General features: G+C 38.0%; 2 pseudogenes; one reads left to right on the top strand and one right to left on the bottom strand.

The window, feature by feature from the left end:
* Positions 1 to 7,610: 7,610 nt before the first annotated feature.
* LOC137764618 (non-histone chromosomal protein HMG-14 pseudogene) lies at positions 7,611 to 9,541 on the bottom strand (annotated as a pseudogene).
* A 74-nt stretch (positions 9,542 to 9,615) lies between these two features.
* LOC137764617 (mitotic-spindle organizing protein 1 pseudogene) lies at positions 9,616 to 12,485 on the top strand (annotated as a pseudogene).
* Positions 12,486 to 22,602: the final 10,117 nt, after the last annotated feature.

Below are 22,602 nucleotides of genomic sequence, written 5' to 3'. Positions count from 1 at the left end.
CTGGATGGGAGTGGAGGAAATCATCTCTGCTTAGGCTGATGTTTCTTTAGAACAAGTGAAGATGCTGGTCATCCTGAACATGAGGTAGAAAGCAAGGAAATAAGCAAAAGCCCATGTCATGAAAAGTGGGCAATTTCTGTATTTTAGGAGTCATAGCTTCATGGTAAAGCTTTATTATTTTATCTGAATTGTTGTAGATTTTCAGCAAGAAATACTCACAATAAAATATAAGTTCAAAACACATTCCAGAGACATGTGTAACTATATAATCATCTCTCTTAATTATCCTTGCTAATAGGAAACATAGTGGTAAAGATCACCCCAAATATCTTTGTTTGAACACTACTTTTCTGTGGATTTAATGGGGTTTGAGGTATAATTGACATACGTTATACCAGTTTCAGGTGTACAACATAATGATTCAATATTTGTATATATTGTGAAATGATCATCACAATAAATCTATTTAACATCCATCACCATATATACTTACAGAATTTTTTTCTTGAGGTGATAACTTTTAAGATCTACTCTCTTCAGAACTTTTAAATATGCAATAGAGTATTATTAACTACAGCCACCACGCTGTATATTATGACTTACTTATTTTATAACTGGAAGTTTGTATATTTTGATTCCCTTCACCCCTGCCTCTAGCAACTACCAATCTATTCCAGATATCTCTTTAAAAACCATATTAATTGGGCTATGAATATAGTATAGTATCAACATATAATATGAAAAGTTGATGAGCAATAAGAATTACTACCTTGGGATTGTTGCTTGTTGCTGTTTCTCTCATTCTTTTGAGAAGTTTATGCCCAGTTTTAATGGAAACTAAAGAGACATAATGCATCCTTAGGAATAAATTTGGGTCTGAGGGAATATGAAAGTTGAGAGGTTTCCATTTCTAGGGTCTCTTTCATTCTAACATTTAGGAATCTGTGTCTTGAAGACAAAGAAGTTAACAGGTGATCACTGGATTACCTATTACACAGAACAGCAAAAAGAAGTTTTCTAAGAACGTTTGATCTTCAAAGTCAGAAGCAAACATAAAATAAATTTATGAGAGGAAGCCAACCTGGGGAGCATACCAGTGGCAAGAACCAACTGGCTTAGAACTAACTGGCTCAAGAGCAGAGGAACGTTCGTATTTCAATGAAAAGAAGAAAAGAAAGTTTAAAAGAAAGGTGATAGTATATTTGATCTGCCAATAATTTAATATTTGAAAACTTCCAAAAGGGCATTTCTACATATTCACATCAAAAAAAGTCATGGTCTCACCCAAATATCCATGCACAATTGTATTTTTATGTACAATACACAAATAGTCTAAGCAAGTCTAGCTCTAAAACATATTTCTCAGGTGTATTTCATGACAAATTCCCAGGCTGAAGGCCAGGGTAAAACCAAGGAGGCCACTGCCCCTTCCATGATAACCATGTGGGTGGCTGCAAGATGATCAGGTGAACACAGAACGTCTATGAACTTCTTGTAGGCAGAACTAGATATTACTCATCTTTAGAAACTCAGCACCTACTACAGTGCTTGATACACAGTCACTACTGGATCAGTGTTGGCTGATCAATTAATAAATGTGTACCTTATAGGTGAACAATCATAGGTAGCTACCTGGATTGGGAATAAGTCACAGACTGAAATTCAAATTATGTTGGCAACTTGTTCTGTGAACTTTCATGAGTCAACTTCTGTCCATTCAGTCATCTAGGAAAGAGGCTGCCTGTTGGAATGTTTAATGTATCTAATGTGCATTGACGTCTTCATATAAAAGTACCAAATTACTCTTTATTAACTAAAGAACTCATTCTTTGTACTTACCAAAGTGCTTTTAATCTTGCAAGCACTTCCAATAATGGCAAATTACTCCTAATATTTTTCTAAAACCTTGACACATTTTAAGGACTAAAAATATATCTATAGCTCTCATTTGGAATTATTACTTTACCCAGTTCCAGATGGCTTCACTGTAATAATTTTTAAAGCCTTTCTCTGGTCTCTTACCTTTTTCAGAATTAATAAAATATTTTCATCAAAAGGGGTTCTAGATAAAAAGGAATAATGTGGAGGCCCTTACACTCACTATTACGTTCAAGGTCAATAAGACTTTAACTCTGTTCATTGTATCCAGATTCAGATAAATCTGAAGAAACCTTTTGCCATCATCCAGAGATTCTCAATCTCTGGACCATTACTAGCCCTGGGGACATAGGTCAATTCTAGTACTTAGGTGGCTCAGAATCACCAGGGGACATCCACACTCAATGAAAGAAACCCAAGTCCTCGGGAATCACTGAACTCATTCAGTTCTTCTAGCACCTGAGAAGTTAGGGGGGTCCATCAACAGGACACACTCAAGGACCCCTTGTACTTCTGCTGCTCAAATACAGGCCAGTCTTGGCTACCGGTACTTCAGCCATTTCCCGGCATCCCACTGAGGGTCATTTGTTACGATAGCACACTGAGGTCCAGTTTCACAACTGGTGCAAATCTACCTGTCTTCAGTGCTGAAAAGAGGAAAAATGTTAAGTGAAAACCAAAAAAAGCAGAAAGCAGGAACCAATAACAGATTCAAAAAATGGTTATGTCTAACAGGCCCTTTACATGTAAATATATTAGTATTGTCTTCCCAGCTCTGTATTTAACATAAAACAATGATCATTTTGAAAATGAAGCACCTATATTTAGAGCATATAACATGAGGACATTAGTTGGAAAAGAAAAAGGTTGAAAGGAACTTTTGTTGGAAATTTGAAAAGGACTAAATATAGATCTTCATAACTGTTGTAAAAAAATTTTAAATTGCATGATTGACAAAAACAAAAATCAACCTCTCTTTTCCTTCTCTGTCTCATACATCAAAATTAATAAATTCCCCCAAAAGTATAAATTATTTCAAAATACAGACTATTTGTAAATTTGTATTTACAAATAAAATACTGAATACATGTTTTGTTATGTTGTTCATTGTTTATTGATTAAAACGCACTTTGCTGGATTAAAATTTTGTTACACATACATTAATTTAGGAAAAAAAGAGATGAATGCTTTACCCCCTCTAATTATTGCTTCTTCTTTCTTGGCCTTCCAAAGGAGGGAAACATAAAGGATGAAACTTAACAAGATCAAATGCAAAAATAGCCTGTACTTCATCAAAATCGCTTATGAATACCACATTTATGAATATTTATATGAATGTTCATAGGAAGCTATGTCTTCCTTGTGATTCCTTAGAACATTGCCAGAACTATTTTTTGTTTTATAGATATTCAATTAATATTGATTAAATACCTTCAATCAACATACTATGAATTTTTCCTAAACTTCGATTAACTTATCCCAAATAAATTAATAAACTTTAAAGTGTTTTTGAAAAGTACATGGTTCTTATACAAAAATAATTTATCTCAATAAATAATAGTGGAGTGACGTCTATAGGTAGGAGATATATCAGCAATACAGAAGTAACAAGAGTGACTAAACACAGATTACCATCCATGACAGTTATTCTTGGTTCCCAACCCTCTTATCCTTTACAACAAAGATAAAAAGAGCTAAAGACTCACTTTCCCAAAGTCCCTTACAAGGAGATGTAGCCATGTGACATGGTTCTGGCCAATGAAATGTAAGGAGTATGTAGGGTGTGTTTAGGAAATTTTTCCTTTTCTAATATAAGGAAAGCCAGATATGACTAGCAGCTGCCCTTCCCCTCCTTCCTGCACTGAAAGCTGAAGTGATGCCTGGAGCTGTGGCAGCCATCTTGGAATCAAATGGGAAAGAATAAGAGAATCACAGTGATGCTGGTGCTGACATCACTGAGATGCTGACATATTGCCCTCAGCAACCTCCTCCCAGATTTTGTGTCATGTGAGAGAAAACCCTATCTTTTTAAGCCACTATCAGAGTCTCTGTTGCTTAAAATTGAAAGCCTTTGTAACTGATAAAGAGTTAATGAAAGTATTTTTTAAGTACACAAATAACGACTAGAGGTTCAAAGAAGGAAATTACATAAAGTAGAAAGATATAGGAAAGGCCTTGAAAAAGACTTGGCACTTGTTAAAAGCATAAGAGGCTGGGATATGAAAGTAGGGTGAATTTCAGGTAAAAATTATGCTATGGGCAAAAGATTTGAGGAAAATGTAAAAATTATTCTTCTTTTATTAAGCCATCTGTTCACAAGGTCATTTTGCTTAGTTTTATTTAAGGCTAAAGACTGATTTATATATTTAATGCTGCCAAATATTAACACATTCTCAATAATACTTGCAATATCACAAAAATAACTGATTTATTTTGGCAATTTGGTGAAAAAATGTCCCCAAAAGTATAAATAATGAAGCATTTTGCAATTTTAAACTCCACATGAACTATTTAAAATGCTTTTTGAGTAACTTATACTTATTAAAGTTTATTTTACATTTATTTTGTTTTTCTTTCTTTACTGTGTTTTTATAAACTAGGGAAACAACAACATCCTAATCCCATTTAATCATGATAAATTATTATTTATTACAAAAAGAAACTATCAGTAGCCAATGAATCATTGCATTCTTCATAAACCTGATTATTACATATACATTCTAAAAATAAATACAATAATGAGCTCCTTGCCTCTGCATAGATACGCGCATCATAATTATAAAAACTGTGCAGGCTTCAGGTCAAACCAGTAGGTCAAAGCTCTGATCCTAACCAACGCAGGACAAAGCTGCTGATTAAAAGAAAAAATTAAATAACAACAAAAATCCTATCCCAGTGCAAGGGAATGCACTTGACAAATTGTTTATTAGATTCAAATGTCTCTGCTCAGCATAGGCAAATTCATTGAAAGACGAAAATGAAAGCCCGATGAGCCTGTAAAAATGAGAGTTCTCCAAATTTAATTCAAGGTTGAGGATGATCAATTTGGTTATTTATTCAGTGTGTAAGAACACTGGATAATTGGTGTTAGAGGGAAAGATTGGTTTTTATTCTCTGAGACAATCTCTAAATACATAATTTTGGCATTACTCCAATTTGTACATTGTCATATTTCTGGAAGTATGCTTAATTATGCAATAGTAATAACTATGGATGCTTTGTGCCAAGACATCAAGACCAAAAAGTCTGTTGTGTATCAGTCTTCCCAAGCAAATTAAATAATCTTAATAAGTTATTTTAGTACAAGTTAAATATTAAGATGAGTTATATAAGACAAATAAACTGATGCATAATGGCCTCTAAGACAGATATGTATTTTTTAAATTCTGAAGAGTTCAAAACAGGGATGACATTAAACATGCTAACGTAAACTCCCTGTGCAGAGTAAAGCTGAAAATGTTATGTGAAATTATTTTTAATAAATCAAACTATTTTTATTTTAAAGTACTAAAAGGGTACCTGCTGGAAAGATGCTCAATTTTACTATGTTAACTAATGGGAATATAAAAGAATTTAAACAAGGAAATAGCTATGTATTTGTCACTTTAATTCATATTTATTTTAAAATCCTTAATCCTGGAACATATACAGATGTGTATATATGCGTGTATGCACATATGTATGTGTGTATGCATGTATTGGTTTTATTGTCCATTCATAGCTTCAGAGACCTGATCTATTTGCAGCTAAAACACATTGGTCTTGGGATCTGACTCTCAATAGTATCCTAGGGTCAAAGACTAACTTATTTTACTTTAAAAACATGTTTAAGTTTCTGAAGATTATCTGTATTTGCTTGTATCAGTTACATATTGAATCCTATTCAGCAAACACTGCACAGCTGAGAGCAAGGTTCTAGCCCAGACATACAGGACATACATATCGTTCTCAAACCTCCCTGACTGCCAAACTTAACTACCACCACAAGCATCCTATTTTTAACAAAATCAAGGAATCATAGTTTGTTTCTTTCAAAATTTCTTTACCAACAAAAACAAATGGTCCATGTTCTGGAGTGAAACTGGCAAACCTCCCAACAAGGCAGCCAGCAGCAAGAGAGTATCCTGTCCCTATGAAAGAAGCAGTGGTTTTTCTGTCCACTCCAGGCTGACAGGTATGGGGGAGGCCAGGCAGAGCCAGACAGAGCAGATCCACAATCTATGCATGTCCCTCTCTCTCTCTCTCTCTCTCTCTCTCTTTTCTGTGTGGCCATCTATCTTTAGTAATCTGGACCATGAGGTAAAACTGATAAATGAGGGACAAACTAGTAAATCAATGAATTCTATTTTGATACCTAAAGAGTTTAGCCAGACATTTCTAAGCTTTCCTCATCAACTGCAAACATTACTTTTCTGTTTTATTTCTCTCAAACTAAGGATGCTAATCTTTCACATACCATCACTTTTGGCGGGCATGGGGAGATTTCCATTATCACTGCCTCCCTGGTGAAAAGTCCACACTCTGAAGTCCAGGCTTCTTCTCTTTCTTTTCTTTTCAGTAGACTTTATTTTTTAGAGCAGTTTTAGGTTCACAGCAAAATTAAGCAGAAGGTATTAAGATTTCCCATATACCTCCTGCCCTCACACATGCATAGTGGTCCCCATTATCTACATTCCCCACCACAGTGGTACATTTGTTATAACTGATGAACTTACATTAATACATTATCACCTAAAGTCCATAGTTTATATTAGGGTTCACGCTCGGTGTTGTACATTCTATGGATTTGGACAAATGTATAATGACATTTTAATCCTCAGTAACTGTACAAGTTATTCTCCATTACAGAGGGAAATTTTTATAAATATATATATTTTTTAAGAACTAATTTTTAAAGCCAAGTTATCATAATCAAATTGCTTCAACTCTTGGTGGATTCACAAAAATTCACATTGCTGTTGCCAATAACCTGTTTTCTTTTTTTTTTTCTTTCATAATTGAGATTTTATGGGTTGTTTTGAGGATCAGTACACAGACATTTCAATTTGTACACAATTCTCAACATACGTACCAAAAATCTAAAAAATCATGTAGTTGTCATTCTTTTCTGAACAGTTATTCCAGTGACTTTCCAGCTTAAAATTTAGGGGCAAATTTTCCTTCACAGGATATCAAGTACCAATATCTTCAAATATTGATATGCTGTTACATCATAAGTCCCACTAATTCACAATTTAATGTCATATACACTACATACTCAAATTGTCAATCGTGCACAGCACATTAACAGTTACTAGAAGAACTGGACTACCACGACCAAAGATGTTACAGAGTGCACAAAATTCTACCCAGGAGAGCCAAAATCAAGGGGTGAGTGGTTTGCTTTAGGAAACAATTCTACCAAAAACAACATTGGAAGAGAAGTAATTTAAAGTGTTTAAGACATTAAATGCACAACTGACTCCAAACTGCCATTTAGTATGCTTTGTATTATAGGATATAAAAGCTACCCTCCATTTGTGGAATGTTAAGCTGACACCCAAGACAATCAAAGCCTCCCATATTCAATATCCCACTATTTTCTCGTTGTACCAAAAAATAAACAACCAGCAAATGATTTCATCTCTTAAAAAAAAGCATTTACACTTAAAAAAATGGAATGAGGTGGGATTCCCTCCTTTTAAAAAATGTTTCTAGAGCTACTAAAAAACTTGCATTTACAAAACAGTTGATAAAAATATTCCTCTGGATTGTACAAGAAGGGAAACAGGGACCCCTGATAGGACCAGGTGTGTGATATTAATTAGACTTGGCTTCTTTCTCTCCTGCTTCATCAGAAGCTGGGCTCTCCTCATTTTTAGTTTCTCCATTTTCTGCAGGTAAGTCTTCTTTAGTCTCTTGGTTAGCCACTTCAGCCTGTTTTCCCTTTGCTCCCCTTTTCCCTTTTGTTTGCACTTGTTTGTCGGAAGATTTATCCTTTCCTGCCGCCTTTTTTGGCTTCGTTTCCACTTTTGCAGGAGCCGGTTTAGCTGACAACCGCGCCGACCTCCTCTCGGGCTCCTCCTTCGCCGCCCCCTCGGCGCAGCTGACCTTCCTCTTGGGCGCGTGCCGGGTGCCTGGGGGCCGCGGCGCGCCGAGAGCCTTCGCGAAGCTGGGGGGCTTGGCCGCTGCCGCTCCTCCCGCCGCCCCAATAATCTGTTTTCTAATGCCTCAAATTTTTTTGACAGAGTTAACTGGAAGGCTTAGTATTTGTTTGGGATTTTGGTTTTGTTTTGGCTAATTTTGTTTACATTTTTTTAAGCAACAGAATAAAATAGCCAAATTGAAATAATATTCTACTAAATTAATCATTTGTTTGGTTGAACTAATCGACCAATTTTAATCATAACAGTGTTATTAAATACAGTGTAAAGTGCCCTGACTGAAAATTAAACTTGCTCGAAATATGGAAATTCAGAAAATGTAACTATATGCATTGCCTGTATACAGCAAAATTTGCATATCATTAATATACCCTCATCAGACAAGAAGGTAATGCCATGCGGGCCGTTTAAGTAACCTGACAATACAGTGCGCTTTTAAAAGCTTTGAATAAATGGAACTATACAGAATAATATTTATGTTACTAAACAGTGTGTAACAATGTGTGGCTCTTGAGTGCCACATCAATCGTTATTTAGGTTTTTAGCTTGTTCAGACATCTACCATTTCTTACAAGGATCAGGAAAGAAGCCAGACCAAGATCATGTTAGGCTGATGCTTGGCCGGGCAAATCGTCAAGTAGCTTGCGTTGGTTTTCAGAGCCCCCTTCCCTTTGCCTGACCTTCCCTAGGTGTATCCCCCCATGTGCCTCCCTAGTGCCTCCCACCGTATAACTTCCCTCACTGTCAAACCAGCCTCCCACCCCTCACCTAAACCTGCTCCAGGAAATGATGGGATAGACTCACTTTCATGTATAAATAGCTGACAAAGCTTCACTTGTTATCATTCCTGAGTTATATAAATTTTAGGTAAACAATATGCAAAGAATAAAATATTTAATTCTTAAATTTCAGGATCCTGGGAAGTGAAAAAAGTATTTTTGCAGGATGGTGTGGGAACAGGGCGGGCGAGGGGTGGGTGTCTTCTCAGCGAAAAGGATAGGGGAAGCTTAGTAATCTCAAATTATTTTCAGAATTGCAGTAAATATTCCTATGTACTTAGGTCAGGTGAAACATTTCCCCATAAAATGTGACTGCTAGTATTTGCTTATATCAAATAGCTGAACAAGAGTCTGACCTACAGCTTCATAACTTAAACCATAATTATTTACAAGCCTCATTTCATCCTGAGTCACCCCCTCACCCCCCACAAATTACTGTAATCTACAGAAAAATATTTGGTTGTCCACTGTGTGTCGATGTTGATCTGTCATCTTTCACTCTATCCCTGTTGCCTATTTTACCCTGTCAACCCCAATGCCTTGGCTCATATACGAAAGAGAAGAATTCCATTTTCTCATCCTAGCATTAAAAGAACGAAAACAGTAACTTTACTAGGCTAAGCAAGGAACAGGTCGAGAGACAAAGGGCCGAAAACATGTGAGAATTAGGAGAATTGCCAAGAAAGTACTGAAGTCTCCTGATATGATGAGGCTGTTAGCTAAACCCTTCCAGTGCTTCATGAACTATATAAAGACAGAGCAACTTCCAGAGCAGCATTAGCCAGAATTCCAGTTCCTGTCTCTTGTCTCCGGCAATGGACATAGAAAACAGTGTAAGATGCATCCACCAGGTTTGACAGCAGCTGTACAGCTAATGAGAGATGTTTGCTATGTTTAATCATATATGTTCAATTGTGAGCACCAAGGGTCACTGGCATTTTAGGCTGCATTCCTCCCATGTAGTTTCCTTCCTCCCTCCCTTCCTCCCTCCCTCCCTTCCTCCCTTCCTTCCCTTCCTTCCTTCTTTCCTTCTATTTTAAAAATATTTTCTATTTTCTTGTTTCCTATCACTTCAACCCAGTGGCCCTTCAGTGACCCCTACTGTGGTTCTGTTTTCCAGGACAGGCCACATAAACAGGGCAAGAGCTCCCAAAAATTTATGGGGAAAGAGGAGCATTGCCTTGAATGGGTAGGAAGTTTAAAAATAAGCTGTGTCTGGGAGAGTCTAAAGGGTTCTCCCTAACCCAATGCCACTTCATTTCCATGATGGAGGCTACCACAGGTTGCATGTTAAGAATTCTGATGAACCACACATGGGAAGACCTCCTGGATGAGCTAAAGAAAGACATCTTTTTTTCTGACAAGCCTCAATAAACCAGAATAAAGTTGTAGGATGTGCTTCACACAGACTAACAGAAACAAACAAAAACAACGTTTAATAGAAAGCAGCATAGTGCAGCAGGAAAAGCAGTGGCTGCGGAAACAGGAGGTGGGATTCTAATTGCTAGTGAGCTGTATAGCCTCAGATGTGTTGCTTACTCTGTGGCCCTGTTTCGCCAACTACAAATCAAGTGAGCTGTGTTCGAGGATCATGGCTTTTTTATTGTTTAAACACTTCATGATACTAAGACTAGAAAAGTTGATTTAAACGTCCTATGTGTATTACATTTCTATTGCTGCATAACAAACTACCACAAATTTAGCAGCTTAAAACAGCACACATTTAATATCTCATAGTTTCCACGGGTCAGGAGTCAGGGCTTAGCAAGGCTGTACAGGGCTGCAGTCTAGGTATGGACTGGGGCTCAATTCTCATCTAGAAGCTTAGTTCTCATATGGAAGCTCAGCTGGTGATCTGCTTCCAAGCTCATGAGGTTGTTGGCAACATTCAGTTCCTGTGGTGGCAGGACTGAGGGTCCTGACTTCTAGCTGGATGTCAGCTGGAGGCCACTGTCAGTATCTAGAAGCCAGCTACAGTTCTTTGCCAAAGGACTTTCTCCAGAGGCCCTCTGATAGCATGGCAGCTTGCTTTTTCAAAGCTAGCAAGGGAGAAAGAGAGAAAGCCTACTAGCCAGATGGAGTCTTATATGATGTAATCACAGAAGTAACATCCCATCACCTTTGCCATATTCTATTGGTTAAAAGTTAGTCACAGGTCCCAGCCACACTCAAAGAGACGGGATTAAACAAGCACATGAACACCAGGACGCAGTGGTCAGGGGGACCACCTTAAAGTATGTCAGCCACACTTTTGTATTTTTTCCCACACTCTGTTCTTCAGCAGATTCTGTCAGTTCAACATTCAAGACATACTCCAAATGTGCCACTTTTCATTGCCTCCATTTCCAACCCAGCCTCCCTAGTCTACATCATCATTTTCTGTCATTAACATTACTGCTACATGCTTGTGTGCACGCGCACTCACACATACACACAGAGACATGTGCACACACACTTACCTTGATACAACCAAAAAAAAAAAAATTACTGCTAAAATCTCTTAAATTGTCTCCCTCTCTCTTGCCCTATTAGCTTAAAACCTTCCAATGGACTTCCTGTTATATGTGGAATAAAATCCAAATGCCTTACTTGCATGACCTGGCCCCTGACCACTTCTGTGATCTCAACCTCTTCTGTTCTCCACCTTTTCTCACTCCACGTCTGCTACCACCAAGCCCATTCCCACCTCAGGACCTTTGCGCATGCTTTCTCCTGACAGAAATGTTCTTCCCTTAGATCTTTACTTGGTGGTTCCTTCTCTTCATCCATTCCTCACTCAAATGCTGCTTCCTCACAGACCTCCCTAACCACTCTACGTGAGTTAACCAACCCTTGCCCTATTCCAGGCATTCTCTGTCCTGATACTCTGATTTATTTTCTGCATAGAAGTTACTGGTATGTGAAATATGTGTTTTATTGTTCAAAATTTGTGTCCTCCACTTAGAATGTAATGTCCATGAGGACAAGTCACTGTATCTCCAACAGTGCCCAGTATCACAAATACTGAATGAAGAAAACATAGAAAAACCAAACTCAAATTTTTCAAATTAATTGAATAATATTGGTTATCTGGAAATTTACTATATTGTCCTTAATTTTTTCAGTTTGCCATGGACCAATGACAGGTTTATCAGTAACTGCCACCTGTTCCTGCCCAGCTTTTTTAAGACCATTACCTTATTTTATCAATTCCATAGCAATTGTTTCCATGAGGGAGCCCCTGTACTGAGTCTAAATATCTGGTGAGTGCTTGGGAAATAGATATCTTGAGTGACGGACTCACAAGCTTTCGATCACGACGCACAGGAGGCGAGCGCGAGGGGCGGAGCCTGCCCGGCGAGAGCGGGGGACGCGCGGTGTGACTGCCCAGGAGAAAGGAAGGCGCTCCAGTTCCGGGTCAGGCCCTTCGCCCTCCTCCCTCGGCCTCCAGCCTCCGGCCTCCGGCAGGGCGAGTAGCAGCGGCGCCGGGGCGGCGGCGGCGAATCTGAATGCGGTGAGGGAGACCATGGAGAAATCTCTGCTTGAGATTTCAAGAATTTTGAATACTGGATTAGATATGGAAACTCTGTCTATATGTGTACGGCTCTGTGAACAAGGAATTAACCCAGAAGCTTTATCATCAGTTATTAAGGAACTTCGCAAGGCCGCCGAAGCATTAAAGGCTGCTGAAAATATGACGAGCTGACTTTCTGAAGAAATCCTGATGAGATATGTTAAGCTTTGCAGGAGGATTGAAGATTGCATTGTAGTTAAGAATGTACAATGAAATCACTGCATGTAGCAATGTGGAAACATTGTCCTTTTTAAAAGAATGATAAAACCATAGCTTTATAAATCAGTGGAAAGTGGCTTACGGAGAAAACTATCAGTTGTGTTTACACCACATCTTTTTTTTTTTAACAGTTCTAATGCTTTGGCACTGCTGTGTTCATATTTATGTATTCCTTATTTATAGCTCTGATAGCTTTAATTTTCTAAGCAGTCTGTCTATCAGATGTGCACATCTGCTGTGCCTGGTTGAAGTATAGTGAAACCCATCGGTAGTAATGTTGTAGTTATGACTTGTTGACATTTCCATTATAAACTTTAATTTTGAATTGTTTATGCAAAATAACTGGATTTATGTTGTATTAGGCTGGAAGTTGACAATTTCGGCTACCAGTTGTGGATTTTGACTTAGGTTCAGTATGCATATCAGAATCTTGTTTTTTATAAGAGCAGGGAAAAACATTTGTTGTAAACTGCTCTTTAACAAAGAATATTTAGTTTTTTTAAACATAAAGTTTGACTGGCAGTTAATAGTGTGAAGCAGATCATATTTGTATTGATTGAAGAATGAAACTTAGAAACTTAGATTTTAAAAGTAATGACAGTGCTTAGCTTACCATTATTTATCATTTGAATCATTTAAATTTAGTGAGAATATTAATTGAGAATGTTTTGCTTTCTAATTTTTATACTCTGTAAATCACGGCCTTAAAAATAATAATGCATAATGAAACAATTCCAACATGAAAAGTCTTTTTCACTTTTGTTACATAAAAATAATTTGAGTGCTAACTTAATATACCTTGAGTGGTTATCTAGTAAATCACTAAATAGATGGTGTCACTCAACAAAGAATGTTATTATTTTCTGAAGGAATAAAGATTTCCAGTCATTAAACAAAAACGAAATAATCAAGTGTTCTGTATCAGGAATTCTAAATGTGCCTTTCTAAGATCATTTTTATGTGTCATTATTTTTACCCTGAAAGTTTTAACTAATCGAAGTGATGGTTCAAAATAAATTTTAGAAAACTTAGCATGGATTCTGTTCCTATAACAGAATCTCAGTGGAATATTTTTCCCAAGACTAATACAAATTTAATCTGGTTTTTTAAGACTTTGTTAGCTTCCATTTAAATGATAGTATAGGGACTTCCCCGGAAATCCAGTCCAATGGTTAAGATTCCACCTTCCAATGTAGGGGGTGCAGGTTTGATCCCTGGTCGGGGAACTAAGATCCCACGTGCCGTGGGGTGCAGCCAAAAATTAAAAAAAAAAAAAATGAGAGCACAAGCATATACACTTTGGTAGCATTTTTTGTTCTTCAGACAAACCGAAGTGATTTTAATAAGGCTTAATAATATTTAATGGCAACCTTCTGTTCTATTTTAAAAATCTAGTCTTTTGACCACTTTGACTTTTTAAATACATGACATCTTTACCAAATGCACTGAAGGTCTATTATAGGGAGAACTGGTTGGGAGACAATAAAAGTTTTGATTGTAAGTCATTCGTTTAATTAAAAAACATTGCAAATACTGCATGTTGTTATTTATATAAAATCAGAAAAAGGACATTCTTGTCAAGTTCCAAAATTTGTGTATACTTTTAGGTCATAAGAGTTAATAGTTTTATTTATGACTTTGTGGATTATGTTTTTTATGTGTGAAATAAAGCAGGAAAATATATTGAAAAGGAGTTATGTTTATAGAGGACTTTTTTAATGTGTTACATTTCTTAAATGTAAACATATATTTCTAATGCGTACTTAAGTAATGTTTAAGGAAACCAAAGTAATGCATTGTTGTGCATGTTGGCAGTGTCAAAAATAAAACCATTTTGGTGGTTAAAAAAAAAAAAAAAAAGACGTACAGGAGGCAATGACCCAGGCATTAGGAAGAGACACCTCTTCCTCATTTAGGAGAAACTCCTAAAATCAGTCATTTCTATCTTTAGTGAGCAACTGATATACAAAGGAGGAAGGATGATATGGTGAAAAGAACACTGGTCCAGGAGCCAGGAGACCTGAATTCTAGACCTGATTCTGTAGCAACAAAAAGCAATTTAGAATGTCATGTATTTGCCCCGAGCCTCATTTTCCTCATCTATAAAAAGACAGAGTTCAGCTAGATGACTTCCAAGATCCTCTTGAATATTAAAACTTTTTTTGAAATCTATGAGTTCCACCAATCTATAAGATTCTATAAAAGGGTAGCTGCTGAGTTGAGTTATTGAGCAAAAAGTCTGACCAACTAATTACAGCACCTGTAGAAAGGAAGAAAAATGACCAACAATGACAACAGTAACATTAACAATAACAGCAACAGCAAAGATGGTTCATTCTGTTCCTCAGAAATTAGTCACACTGTCTTTCCATTAACAGTCCTATTACAGTTGCTGACACTTGTCTTTCAGCCTAGTCATATGGTACCATCTCAACAATAAACACCTGAGCCAAAGGACTAGTAGTTGTTTCAGTTATCCGTATCATATTCTAAAAGCTCCTTATACTCCAGCTACCCAGTCTGGAATTCTGGCAGCACAGAGGAAAACTTTCTTTTATCTAGTCCACAGAAATAATGTATTAAGACAGAAAAAAGATTTACCAATTTGAGGGCCAAAACAAACTAGTTGGATGACGTAGACATGGCTTTCTAGAAAGCTTTGGGAATCTTAATTTTCTAGTAATGATATGTGGCCTATATACATAACACTTCAAAGTGATTCCACATGCCATGTCATTTTTGTCTTTCCTTTCATAAAATTGTACTATTTAAGCTCATTTGTAGTCCATACTAAGACATTGCATGATATTCTAATTAAAGCAATAGTAAAAGGTTAAAGTTACTTAAGAGGAAATTCATCATTTTTTTTTTTTTTTTGGCTGTGTTGGGTCTTTGTTGCTGCGCACGGGCTTTCTCTAGTTGCGGTGAGCTGGGGCTACTCTGTTGCGGAGCATGGGCTCTCGGCGCACAGACTTCAGTAGTTGTGGCTTGCGGGCTCTAGAGCTCAGGCTCAGTAGTTGTGGCGCATGCGCTTAGTTGTTCCACGGCATGTGGGATCTTCCCGGGCCAGGGCTCGGAGCCGTGTCCCTTGCATTGGCAGGCAGATTCTTAACCACTGCGCCACCAGGGAAGCCCCATTTTTTAGCTTTTATGGGTTGCCTAGTATCCATGTGAATTAAACAAATGCTCTCCTAAAGAAATTAACCTTCAATTTGCTTATGCTTAATTTGCTCGAGGTTAGACCAGTTATAAAGACAGCCTAAGGTAGGTTCCTCAAAGATAAAACTATCAAATTTGGCCTTCTAGTTGAAGATAGCACTGTGGTTTGACATAAATAATGGACATTTGAAAAACACACAGGAGCAACTGACACAAAAAGACTTACAAAATCTGGCAGACAATGCAAAAATAATGCCCCTTGGAAAAAAAGAATAAACTTGCTTTTAAAAAAGCCCTTGAAAGCAATTCTAAAATAAGAAACAAAAAGGCAAATATTTTATTTCACAATCTTCAAATGTTTCATGACCGCACCATTGGAGTTCTGATTCATTCCAATGACCATCTTCCTCTGCCTTTGCCCTCATTTTGAAAGGCTTCAAAATGTGTACAGACCACCCAGGCAGAGTTGACGTTGAAGTTGGGAACACCACACTTCCCTGCAGGCTGCTTCAGTCTGCCATCCACATGCTAATGAATAACTAAAACAAAGTATATGAGGCCTGAGAGAAAAATGCAAGAAAAGTTACAAATATAACACTTTCCCATGTAATTCAGACAACAGAGAAAGAAAGAGAAGGGGATGGATGTGGCAAGAAGGCATAAATGTGAACTGACCAGGTCAGAAAGACCTGTGTTGGCAGTGAGAAGTGATGTGAAGTGTGTGTGCTTTAATCACTATCAGGTGAGTAGATAACAGCCTCCATCTTCTTGTTCATTTTACCTGTGTGTTCACAGATTGGTAACTGAAAGTGCAAGACAGATGTTCTCTTCCAGAGGATCATTTACAAATCACATGGAATTTGTCACATGGAATGATTCTAGAACACTCTAAAAGGTGTTCATCAAATTAAAATGCCTCAGCTCTCTCATAAGGGCATCAAGCACTGTTGCTATGGCAACAATGATAACGCTGGAGGTGGGGGACCACACTGTGATGATGTGGTTAATTTAAGACTGTAGGAATTCACTGTGATCATGTGCCCCAAAGTGTCTGGGTGTTAAGATTATTTTGAAAGCTCTAGAACGTGCTATTGTAACACTCTCAATCAATTTCCGCCTTCTAGATTGAAGACCTAGAATTGTTTTTGTCCAAAAAGAACCACTCCCAAGAGTCTTTTACTCACATAGCTGAAGAAATTTCCTTCATCTTTCTCTGGGGCCTGGATTCCAAGGCATGGAGATGCCAAGGGGCAAGGGTGAACAGGCCCCTGCTCTGTGAAGCATATCTGAGATCCAGTCATTTAATCAACTTTGGGTTCATGCTTAGATCAGTGACCTGACAGCTTGACTGTGTTTCTAAGAGAAGAGCTGAAGGAAGGGACAGTAGTGTTCCTTTCCAAGGCCACAGCAATGGTGTGAGCAGTGATTCCAAAGGACATCTGAGGCTGCTGGAGCAGTGACCTTCACAAAGGCCACTGGTGGCAAGGCAGCAACAGACTGTGATACCAAAAGGCTGACGTGTGAGAACCTGAGTTCTTGCTCTCAGGCACATTTGATGTGGTGCTTTGAGACTCTCCCAGTGGTATCTGAAGAAAGAAACCAGGTGAAGGTTGGACTTGGGGCAGTCACATAGGCTGGAAGTTTGTGTCATAATAATTTGGATATAAAGGGGGAATTGTGACCTTATTTTAGTCATAGGCTACAGAGACCAGGGACATACACTCCAACATCTATATAAGCTCCTTGAGGGCAGAGGTCTCTGTGGCTTAGTTTATCTAAAAATATGGGTAAAAGTTGGGTTTGAGGATTAAATTCATGTATAATTTATACAAATATAGTTTTATATTTGTATCATATATAAATTTGTTATATTTATATATTACTGTGTTTATTATATATTTATATAAAATTTATATTATATAAGATACTTCTATATGAAATTAAATTACACAGATATAAAAATCATTAAGTATCTGGCCATAAGAGATCAAGAAATAAGTAATAGTGTACAAATTTATATATTTACCCCCCAGGAGAGAAGGAAGAAAGGGAGGGAGGGAGAGAGAAAGAAAAAGAGAAAGAAAAGAGAGGGATGGAGGGACGGAAGAAGAAAGAAAGAATGACTGCATGAACAAGCAAATATTCCCCTGATGTGTCTAGAGAACAATGAGAATCCCTAAATATGCAGGGGAGTGTTCTTAGAGAAATAGTACAGAAAGTACCCATGTAAATAAAACAACTCCATATGACACACATAAATCCACCCCTATTTTAGCTGTTGACACTTAACACTTTAGTTCTTACATCCACAAATACTACATGACTGACAGCAGCCGTGCAACATGAGTAGCCGCAGGTCACCCCAGATCAGAAGGCCCGGCTGGGCCTCTCACTGGGGCATGCCTGTGTTTCCAGCTTTTGACATGGCCCCGAGGAGGCAGCTAGTGGGAGACAAGATGGTGGCTCAGGCTCACGTACATAGCAAGGCAAAAACAGACTACCTTCCTCTTGTCCACCGCCATTCCTCTGAGTGCTCTGTGGAAAGGTGGTGTCCTGTTCCTACCTATAACAGCAGGGTTGAGCAAGGCTGATGTGACACAGGGTCTGCCCTGGCCCTGCTCCACCCCCTTGATCTCCTGTCATACATTCAGTTAGAAATGCTGGCTTCCAGTCTCTCTCCTCTCTACACTACCCTGCCCACCTCTCCTCAAAAACACCCAGATTATCTAAATTCTATTAAACTACAACCATATGTATTTCCCCTATGTCATAATATATAGAAAACCACACCATGTATAAGCCGGCACCAAACTAGTCTAATTCTCCAAAGTGTTGGTCAAAAATGGATGTGGGGACTTCCCTGGTGGTGCAGTGGTTAAGAATCCGCCTGCCAATGCAGGGGACACGGGTTCGAGCCCTGGTCCGGGAAGATCCCACATGCCGCGGAGCAACTAAGCCCATGAGCCACAGCTACTGAGCCTGCGCTCTAGAGCCCATGAGCCACAACTACTGAAGCCCGCGTGCCTAGACCCCGTGCTCCGCAATAAGAGAAGCCACTACAACGAGAAGCCCGTGCACCACAGTGAAGAGTAGCCCCCGCTCGCCGCAACTAGAAAAAGCCTGCACGCGGCAACAAAGACCCAACACAGCCAAAAAAAAAATGGATGTGGATCAAGGGCTCCTAGTGGCAATTCCTCACTGTGTTTATACTGAGTGGGAGAATCATCTCCATGCCGTTGTCATTCTGGAAGAAACTTAGTAGTCACCTAAGTAGAGCCAAAATAGGAAAGGGAGAACATTGGTATCAAAGAAAGACTGGGCTTATGAGGTCACTCCTGGCTGGGACAGTGCTGGCCACAGAGCACACACTCATCCAACGTGGGGTGAGTTGCTCAGCTGATCCTGGTTGTGGTCTTGACTCTGCTATTTACTAACTGAATCAACCTAGACAAGAATCACAACTTCTCCAGTACTCAGATTCCTCACCTATAAAATAAGAAAATTAAACAAAACTTTTGTTTTTATTTTTCAGAAATTGAATCTTTTCTTCAAAAAAAAAAAAATCTTATGTGTGAAACCCAGCCGGGTAAACTGATACAGGAGTACCTGCATATGTGTAGGGATGTTGGGGTGAAAGGGAACAGAACCTCTTCCACCGATCCCCTCGTCCTTCTGCTATCGCAGAGTTTGAGGATAACTGTGACCTCTCAGCTATTCCTCCAGGAAATCTCTAATATTTGATGTGCCCTTGCACCCTCTTTGGTGATGCAGTTATTATGTTGCAACAGAGACAACTACAGAGCAATACAGACTATGTTCTTCCTGCTGCTGCAGGGCTCTCCAGGGTAAGGAAACCCAAAAAGGAAACCCAGCCATTGGGGTTCTGTAACTTTCCCATTCCCACCCCTCACCATTTCGCCCAGAGCACCTGTGCTTTACCTATTTTACCTATTTCAGGGCCCTGTAAAATTTCTTTTGAGAAAAAGATTCTGTTGCTTTAAAAGTTCAAAATCCTCTATTTTAAAGCAGTGGTTCTTAAGCACTTTTTCACCTTAAAGCACAAGATGGCATTGCCATGCACCTCACGGTCCCCTGGACGTGCCCAGAGTGGTAGGCAGCAGCTCCACCCCTCCTCCCACTCAAGGACACAGAAAGGCTTGCGAGAGGGTGAGAGCGATGTTACTATAGGGTTTGTCTTGAATATATGTATTTGTTCCTCCTCTGTGGCTGACATGATTGCTGTCCCCACCACTGTAAGCAAGAAATATACAGGACACATTAATATTAACTTTACAATTCTTTCTAAATGATGGGGTTTAAAAGAGATGAGAATCACCAATACTTGGAGGAAGATGAGGGGACAATATGCAGGATTTAAAGAGATGATTTGATGTGTCTTTGTTTTTAAAGCCTGTTATGTTTAAAATGTGTGTGTGTGTGTATAAACACATATATAAAATACTAACTGATATTTTAGTCATTACCTATGACCAGTAATAACTGAGGTTTTTCAAATAAAATTGCTCATATAAACACAATCTGCATAATCAATAATCAAACTTATAAATGAATCCGAGTAAAATCACTCATTACTATATTTGGGGCAATGCAGCCTTTCCTCCGCCCCACAGTTCTCCCCGATACTTTATGCACTCTACACAGTACTGGGGTGGGATGTACCCCACCATCCCAAACCCAGAGAGTGTGCCTGTTGGCTCGGAGAAGCTACATAGCTTGGAGCTAGAGGGAAATATCTGTGTTTGGGGCACCTCCCTGACCCACCTGGAGTGTGAGGTGAGACCTGGTGCTCCACTAAATTCTCCTTTATAACTTAAACGTGAAAAGGCCCATCAGGTGTGTCAACAGGGTGACTTAGGTTATGATCCAGGTATTTTATTCAAATTCTTTCTTATAACTTCAAACCTTACATAATATCAATTCTGGGTAAAGTATTATGATCCACACACCCAAACAAAGACAACCTGATCTTTTTCTTTTTTTTTTTTTTTTTTTTTGATGGGGAGATATCATGGAAATCTAATTTAAAATCAACTCATTACAAATGTATTAGAAATCAAATCAGTTATTTTTACATCAAATATGGTACTGAAATTTATATACTTACTATAGTAACATATATACCTCCCTTCCTTGCCCCTTCCAAAATAATTTTTTTCAGAAGTAAAATATCTCCTACAGTGGGAAAACAGTACAATTAATTTTATTGGTATGTGCCAAACTTTCCATGTAAAATTAGAGATGAAATTACTGTAGCTATACTTAAATTTTTGTAATTTTTAGTAATTTTATTATTAAGCTTACATAAAAGTACATGAAGATAATTTCATTGTAATGTATGTGATTTTTAATACCAAAAAGGTGGTTTTAGAATAAAATAGAATCTCAACTTGCAGGAATCATGGAGATCATTTTGTATATTTTTTAAAACCACTTTATTGAGGTATGGTCAGCATGCAAAAAGTTGTACATATTTAATGTATACAATTCGATGAGTTTGGAGTTAAGTGTATACCCAAGAAACCATCATTATAACCTATGCCATAAACATATCCAGCACCACCAAAAGTTTCCTACTGCCCTATTTATTTCTTTATTATGATAAAAAAAAACACTTAACTATCTCCTGGCTCTCAACTCTACCCTTTCAGCAAAAATTTAAGTATTCAGTACGGTATTGTTAACTACAGGCACTGTGTTGTGCAGTAAATCTCTAGATGGATCTTTTATAACTGAAACTTTGTACCTTTTGACTAATACCTCCCTGTTTTCCCCTGCCCCCAGCCCCTGGCATCTACCATTCTACCCTCTGCTTCTAGGATTTTGACTATTTTAGATTCCTTATATAAGTGGAGATCATTTTATATTCCCCCACACATACTTGCATCTCCTACAACCCTCACCTCTATTCCTGCCAATCAAGCCCCAATTCAATGAAATTACAGTATAGAAATAATCAGTGACTAAAATCTGTCAACTAATTGGCATTAACAGAATTGGGACCCAGATTTGTGTCATTGATATTTAGTTTGGGGATGTTTCAGCTTTAAAGGAAAGAGAAGAACACTATAACAGTCTTTGGGGGGTTTATTTATTTTTTGTTTTGCTTTATTACAACAGTCTTTATAGAGATCTAACTATTTTGTTTGAGATTTTTGGGTAGAGTAATGGGGGACTGAGGCCCAGGGACTTGGGGGAAAGAAAGCAGGGGAAAATGTATCAAATCTGAAGGGAAGCTGAGCCCAGCAGCTGGCACCCAAGGAGAGAGAGCCAACTGGAAGACCTCCTGATGAAACATGGGCAGGGAACCTAGGGGCAGGGATTTTTGACAGACAGCTTTCAAGTCCTTTAACTCTTCTTATTAACAACTGTAATCTAACATCTGCCCTTTTTTTAACTGAAGTATAGTTGATTTACAATATTATATTAGTTTCAGGTGTACAACATAGGGATTCAAAATTTTTATAGATTGCACTCCATTTATAGTTATAAAATATTGGCTATATTCTCTGTGCTCTACAATATATCTTTGTAGCTTATTTATTTTATATACAGTAGTTTTTACCTCTTAATCCCTTACTCTATCTTGCCCCCCCTTCCCTCACCCCACTGGTAACCACCAGTTTGTTCTCTATATCTGTGAGTGTGTTTCTATTTTGTTATATTCACTAGGTTTTTTAAAATTTGGTAGATTCCGCATATAAGTGATAACATACTGTATTTGTCTTTCTCTGACTTATTTCACTCAGCATAATATTCTCTAAGTCCATCCATGTTGTTGCAAATGGCAAATTTTCATTCTTTTTTTATGTAGTATCTGCCTAACAGTTGCTTAGAACATGAAGGGAGTGGC

Source organism: Eschrichtius robustus, chromosome 5 (assembly GCF_028021215.1).
Source record: "Eschrichtius robustus isolate mEscRob2 chromosome 5, mEscRob2.pri, whole genome shotgun sequence".
NCBI classification, from domain to species: Eukaryota; Metazoa; Chordata; class Mammalia; order Artiodactyla; family Eschrichtiidae; genus Eschrichtius; species Eschrichtius robustus.
The sequence above is the reverse complement of the archived record's forward strand: the minus strand, read 5'-3'. Positions and strand labels throughout refer to the sequence as shown.